Here is a 7,159-nt window from a genome sequence, read left to right as displayed (position 1 = left end):
TTGACAGAGTTTTCTTATATATATATTATTATATTAATAGTTTAAAATGTAAATTCCTTCTAGCTAAATTTGGGCTACAAAATCCTCAACAGTTGCACTTGGAATATTGTTATATTCTCCTAAAAGAAGAATAGCGCCTTAAGAGACTCCCCAGGAGTGGATGTAACATCGTGTGTTCTCATGAATTCTGGATAATCATATAGTTGTCCATCATTATTCAGTCATTTTTTAACCCAGATAATGCTATTGTCAAACCAGATCTAGAAAAATAAAGACTTGTTTTTGTATTTTATGTCTTTATTATTCCAGATTGTATATCTATATATATCCGACGATCTCAAAACAAAATATATATTTGTTACTTCCTGAAACGGTCAATGTTGTTTCAACAGCAAGTACAGTGGTGATTTCAAGACAACTGGAATCTCGGGAAAAACTAGGTCAAATCCTGCCTGGCGTCGGTGATTTTCAGGTCGGAAAGTTGGAGCTCTATAAAGATGCCCCAATTTCCGAGTTGAAGTTTAGAGTTGGATGAATGTTCAAAACGATTTATCACAGTCGGAGCTGGTTTTTTTTCCAAGTTCAGTGGTCTTGAATGCCTTGAAATCTGAGTTTTCTGAGTTCCCAGTTATTTTGAATGCAGCATACCTTTCAGTAGCCTGGCTGACGCGCGACCCACATGACTACACAGCGATGTGATGTTGCTGAATTCAAGTGCAAGTCTGAACAAGTAAACTCGGAATGTCCGACCTGCTAGTTAGTTGTAGTTATACACATGCGTGTTAAAATATCAAAACAAACTCCGAACCAATTACATTAATTTGGGGACAGGTTGAGAAGCATTAAACATTTATGGCAATTTAGCTAGTTAGCTTGCACTTGCTAGCTAATTTGTCCTATTTAGCTAGCTTGCTGTTGCTAGGTAATTTGTCCTGGGATATAAACATTGAGTTGTTATTTTACCTTAAATGCACAAGGTCCTCTACTTCGCCAATTAATCCACACATAAAACGGTCAACCAAATCGTTTCTAGTCATCTCTCTTCCTTCCAGGCTTTTTCTTCTCTTGACTTTATATAGCGATTGGCAACTCAAAAATTAGGTGCATGGTCTCTGTCATGCTGGATGACGCAAGTGCTGCAAAAATAAAAACTATCCCTCTGTCCAATGACACTGTCGCCAGACGTATAAATGACATTGGTAACGATCTTAAAGAACAGCTGGTAGATAAACTCAAAGACAAACGTTTTGCCTTACAGTTCGATGAAGCAACTGACAGCAACAAAGACTGTTTGTTTATCGCTTATGTACGTTTTGACATGACAAACTCCCTGTGTGAGGATCTACTGTTTTGTAAATATGTCAGAGACAGAGCCACAGCTGAAGAGCTATTCAAAATGCTGGACTGCTTCCTGACTGAGAATGGGCTAAAGTGGGAGAACTGCATTGGTGTTTGCAGTGATGGTGCACAGACCATGGCAGGGATGAGAAAAGGACTTCGGGCACTCATCAAGAAGGCCTCACCTAATGCTGAGTGGACACACTGTGTTATACACAGAGGAGTACAGGCATCAAGGCACCTTTCCTCTGAATTAAGTGAGGTTATGACTGATATTGTAGGTGTAGTCAATTTTATAAAGACCAGACCACTAAAAACAAGAGTCTTCTCACCTATCTGTGAGGAGTTGGGAGCTGAACATCAAGCTGTGCTGTTTCACAGTGAAACAAGGTGGCTGTCACGAGGAAAAGTCTTGTCCCGAGTTTTTGAGCGCAGAGACCAGATTAGAATGTTTTCGGAGCAGGAGCACAAGTATGCCTTTGCAGAACATTTTTGTCATAAGAACTTCCTGGCAAAACTGATCTACCTGAGTGACATATTTGTAAAGCTAAATGAACTAAATCTACAGCTTCAAGGGAAAGATAAACACCTCCCTCAGGTCACAGACAAGATCAGCTCTTTCACTCAAAAGCTTGCAATGTGGGGCAGGCGACTTGATGAAGGAAATACTGATTCATTCGAGAACCTGCATGAATTTGTTGACACTACTGACTATGATGCCACCTCAGTGATTCCATATATTAAGGAGCATATTTCATCACTGATGGGATTCTTTAAAAAGTACTTCCCTGAAAACAGTTCCCAATATGACTGGGTGAGAGATCCTTTCAATGCACCAGCTCCAACTGGTTTCAGCTCTGCAGAGGAGGACCAGTTCCCAATATGACTGGGTGAGAGATCCTTTCAATGCACCAGCTCCAACTGGTTTCAGCTCTGCAGAGGAGGACCAGTTCATTGATATGACGTCAGACTCCACATTGAGACTGAGGTTCACATCACAGACACTGAGTGAATTCTGGCTGAGTGTAGAGAGGCAGTATCCACTCTTAGGGCAGAGGGCCATGGGCATTCTTCTTCCTTTTGCAACATCTTATCTTTGTGAGACTGGCTCCTCTGCTGTTGCTGCACTGAAGACCAAGTACACGTCCCAACTAAACATTGAGCAGGAGCTGAGAGTTGTAGTATCATGCTTCAAACTCCGCTTCAAAAAGCTGTGCTCTGCAAAACGTGCTCATTGTAGCCATTAATCCTGACTTCCTAATTTGGATTTTTTTTAATCAGCACAAATAGTTTTATTCATTTTTGTTTTATAGGTCAAAGTGTTTCATATATTGTGCTCCTGAGTTAATGTTGCTGATCAATTTGAATTGATTATTATATTTTATTTTTCAGTATCAAATGGTCAAAAAAATGTTTACAGTTTAAATAAGGTTAGATTTTTATTTTTTTCAAGGCAAATTGATGCACTTTAAGTCTTTTCTGTTACAGACTAAAAAACAATGTTAACAAAGTTAGGAGCGGCAGCGTAGCCTAGTGGTTAGAGCGTTGGACTAGTAACCGGAAGGTTGCAAGTTCAAATCCCTGTACAAGGTACAAATCTGTCGTTCTGCCCCTGAACAGGCAGTTAACCCTAGGCTGTCAATGAAAATAAGAATTTGTTCTTAACTGCCTTGCCAAGTTAAATAAATTATTTGTTGTAGGTTGATCTATATTTCTTTCTTTTTTTATTTTCTTTAATGTTAATAAGGATACAATGTTATGCAGAGGTGTACTTATAACCATTTTATAGTCACGGTGGAGAGTTGGGGGCGCGAAATGTTTACTTCCTAGGAGTGGCGTAACAGTGGCGTAACAGAAAATAATTGAGAAGCACTGGTGTAGGGGGACAAAATAAATGTATGCACGATGGCGTAAACGCGCAGCCGGTTTGTGTTCCGTGTCGACATCCACGTCATCGGCGCCAAAACATGAGTTATTTATGTACTCATTTGGTTTCTCTCTAGATTTGGACCACACTGATGATGTACAGTAAGTTGATTACATTACCTGAACTACAGCAACTGCTGCTACTACCCTTAAACAGTGTATGGTGGCTACTGGCAACACCTTTATTGTGAAATTCACAAAGCCTACCTGATAATGCAGAGCACCTTAGATCAGTGATCTGTAACTTCACCCTATTCAGCAGCTTTGTCTTGCATGTGTGTCATCACTCTTATGTATGTTCCTAGGCTCCACTCTTGGGGAGACTTGCTGGAGGAGGCCTTTGAGCAGTGTGCCATGGTAACGTTTGGGTACATGACAGAGACAGTTGAGCCCATTGACACAGTAGAAGTGGAGTCAGAAGGTGTGATGGATTTACAGATGGATTAAAAACAGGCATAATACTCATAGGGGGAGTTCATGAAGCAGATTGACCCATAAATGAAACAATGTATTAAATACCATTGCATTCAATACATTCTTATAATTTATCTATATTTCTTGACCAGGTGATGACATGGAATCTCTTCCACTTCCTTGATGACTGTTATTCAAATTAAGTGCAGATATATTCTTCATTCCCAGAGTAAGGGCCTTCAACATAATAATGATTAGTCATGTTAGCCAGTGGGACTTCATGGAGCTCGCTCTCTCTCCTACCCCCATCAATAGATGTTTAGCTTTCTTGGTGCCTGTCTGTATAATTGCATTGCAAAAATATTTTTCAGGTTCGAAACATAATTACAACTGGAAGGTAACATGTTATTACATTTACCACAAGTGTGCATTTATCTTGTATCCCTCCTCACAGATAATTTAATTACCAATGAGCCATTGTTTGTTTCAAATATCTCCTGCTTCAAATGTAATACGCTTTAAAAAAGACATCATGGCAACTATCAATTTAATTTAGAAGTTACAATAATAAGGTATTACCTAACATAAATTCTGTCTTCTAGGAAGTAAAAGTTTTGCACATTTTTAAAATCCGCTCTATTGGGTAAGTTGATCTAAAGTTACACACTTCAGGATTTAGTTTTCACCGTTTTTTCTCACTGGGTGGTACTAATTTACACTCGCTTGTGATTGGTCCTCTTTTGAGCCACTTACATTACTCCTAGGTTAAACTGCGTGAGGGTATATAGTGGGTTGGTTTTAGGTTATTTGACTTTCTTCTACCCCTGAGAAAGACATGGGTTGCATATTATCATTAATCCCTCCCTTAGTTTCTATGCCTGGAGTTCTGTTTCATTCTCAGCTTCCCTCCATGCCTATCATTCAGTTTTCCTCTGCTGTTGTCGGTGGGGAGAAGAGTTCAGCTTGGTCAAGCATCCACAGGTAAGCAAATGGGAGATAATCCTGATATATTTCAACTCCTCTAGCCTGAACTGACCACAAAGAGGTCTGCTGTCTGACTATCCTGAACATAAGACATAATTACTGTTATGCCCTGATGAAAATGTGTATCCAAAACAGTTTGTTTTGAGATTTGTGTTCTATTACTAAAACAAGATACATGATGACTGTTTTCATTGATTGAGACAAGTCATTTCTGAATACAAATGTTTTTGTATTTTAGTGTTTTTGAAAGTGTCACTTAACCATCTGTTTGTCTCTTCAGGGGACAGAGGTGAAGGCCATGCAGGTCCATGATATCCACAAGCCTGAGATCTTTGCCATCATCGATATCTGAGATTTTTCTACAGAGGAGCTGTCTGACGGGAACAGGACTATCAGAGCATGCCTGTGTGAATGGACATTGGATTAAGGGCAACAGCATGGGTTTTGATAATGAGCTTGTGAAGTGTGATGTTTTCCTGTACCATTTACATACTGTAGGATCCTCTGACATCCTACTCTGTGGAGAGGAATGGATATACAAAAACAAAGATAAACAAGTCCAAGATAAACTGACTGAATTTTTACAGCACCCATTCTAATGAAACTCAAAATAGCACAAAGAACGTCTCTTCCCTGTAAATATTTTCCATGACATGTTCTGTCTTGATTGCACTGTTATTACTGTAGTCAGGCTGATAACAATGATGAATCAAAGAACAAAATGAGTGTTTGTTCTTCTTCCCCTTTTTTACATAAGTCAGTCTCAGAATGCTCTGTTCTCCGAGATGAACAATATGACTGTTTAGTGAGCATCGAGACATTTTGTTTTGTTTAGTCCTTAAAGCTTAGAGCTGGTGCGCTGTGATATTGATTGAGCTTCTATTCCCCATTTCAATGTGAATGCTCCCTCCCCCTGAGATTCAAGATCTTCCCATAATCTGGAAGATGCAGATGCCTTTCCCAGTGTGTGTCTCTGTGTGTATGTGTGCATGTGCATGTGAAAGAGAGAGAAACGTAGATACTTTACTGAATCAAGGGTGCAGTCACTTTACCATCAAAGAAAAAATAGTTACCTTGTACATTGCTGCATTATACAGTAATGCGAAACATTGATTATAGCATTGATTATACCGACTATTCCATTAGCCTCTTGTGTCATTAATTATGTATAGCTCAATTATTTATATGCCAATGATATCCCAAGCATTGATGTCAATTCCTCAACAGATAATGCACTGCAATCAATATTTACATTGCATTACCTCAAAACATAACTTATGTGTGCATCTTTTTTTCCCAGGGCCTCATATTTAAACCCTTTAAAATTCCCTAACATAGGCATGCACTCTAAAAGGGCATTAGTCAAATCAATATGGAGACCAGAGGAGCTTGTTCCTGCCTGTAGTAGTGGAAGAGGGAGCAGAGCACAGTGTGACAGGAAGCTTTTAATCGCCCTCTCGGTCCCGTGTGGGCCGGTGGGTTTTTGTTCATTCAAATCAAGTGACAAGACCTTTTAATAATAATGGATTTTTTTTCTTTTTTTCACCCAGCTTTTAACCAAAATCTAATGACATGGTTAACATTTCTTGATTTCATGTTGAATTTATGTTAGTTGACAACTCAATCAAATCTAAATCGTTGCACTGACGTCTGCGCCCTGTGAGGTGTGTAATACAATACTGCAAATTTCCTTAATATTTATATACATATTGTGTCACGTCTACACCCGCTCCGGTGCTCAACGTTTCCAGTCTACTAACTACCTATCCTGGCAACCCATCATTATGCACACCTGGCAACCATCATTATGCACACCTGCACCCCATTATTAGACACACCTGGACTTCATCACTACCCTGATTACTCCCCCTTTATTTAGCCTTCCGTTGTGATCAGTTCTTGGGTGTTATTGGTTTTCTTGCACGTTCAGTACGCGGTCCATGTTTGTGTATCTATTCCATATTCAACACACCTTCTGCACCTGCTTTCTGACTCCCTGCGTATACATTACATGTTGGATACTGGTTCTGTGTATCTTTTAGTGTCGTCTCAATACACTCCACCTTTTTGCTACCAGCTCCCACACAGCCTATTTAATTAAGTGTATTTAGGCATTTGTCTTGTCTGCTGTTCACTTTAGATGAACATGCCAGAGCCTGGGAATAAAGTTATAATCTCAAACTGGTATCAGACTCTATGAATAGTTAATTCAATATCTACTGTAACAACTGGCAGAGATCATTGCTGTATATAATACTGAAACAGTGGAAACATTCTAGAGTACATTTTCTCTCCATTAGGCTTCTCCTTTCAGATCAACAGCACAAATCCCTCTGATCCTCTAGTGCCCAAATCTGTTTGCGTGCCATCAATAGTGTCATTTGTTGGTTCTCTGTGACACGATTCAATCAGTCTGTCCTCAGGGCTGATCTTAAGGGCTAAAACTGTAACCCTAATGGGAAGGTCCATCCATCCATAGACACCATTATGTCTCACA

The 7,159-nt window shown here is 39.5% G+C and overlaps 1 long non-coding RNA gene across 1 annotated transcript; it reads left to right on the top strand.

The window, feature by feature from the left end:
- The first annotated feature begins 4,331 nt into the window (after positions 1–4,331).
- Positions 4,332–6,847, top strand: LOC115146657 (uncharacterized). Its single transcript, XR_003866196.2, has 2 exons — positions 4,332–4,659; positions 4,943–6,847. It is a non-coding gene; the product is annotated as an uncharacterized LOC115146657 (long non-coding RNA).
- Positions 6,848–7,159: the final 312 nt, after the last annotated feature.

Source organism: Oncorhynchus nerka, linkage group LG18 (assembly GCF_034236695.1).
Source record: "Oncorhynchus nerka isolate Pitt River linkage group LG18, Oner_Uvic_2.0, whole genome shotgun sequence".
NCBI classification, from domain to species: domain Eukaryota; kingdom Metazoa; phylum Chordata; class Actinopteri; order Salmoniformes; family Salmonidae; genus Oncorhynchus; species Oncorhynchus nerka.
This window is presented reverse-complemented; position numbering and strand designations above follow the sequence as displayed.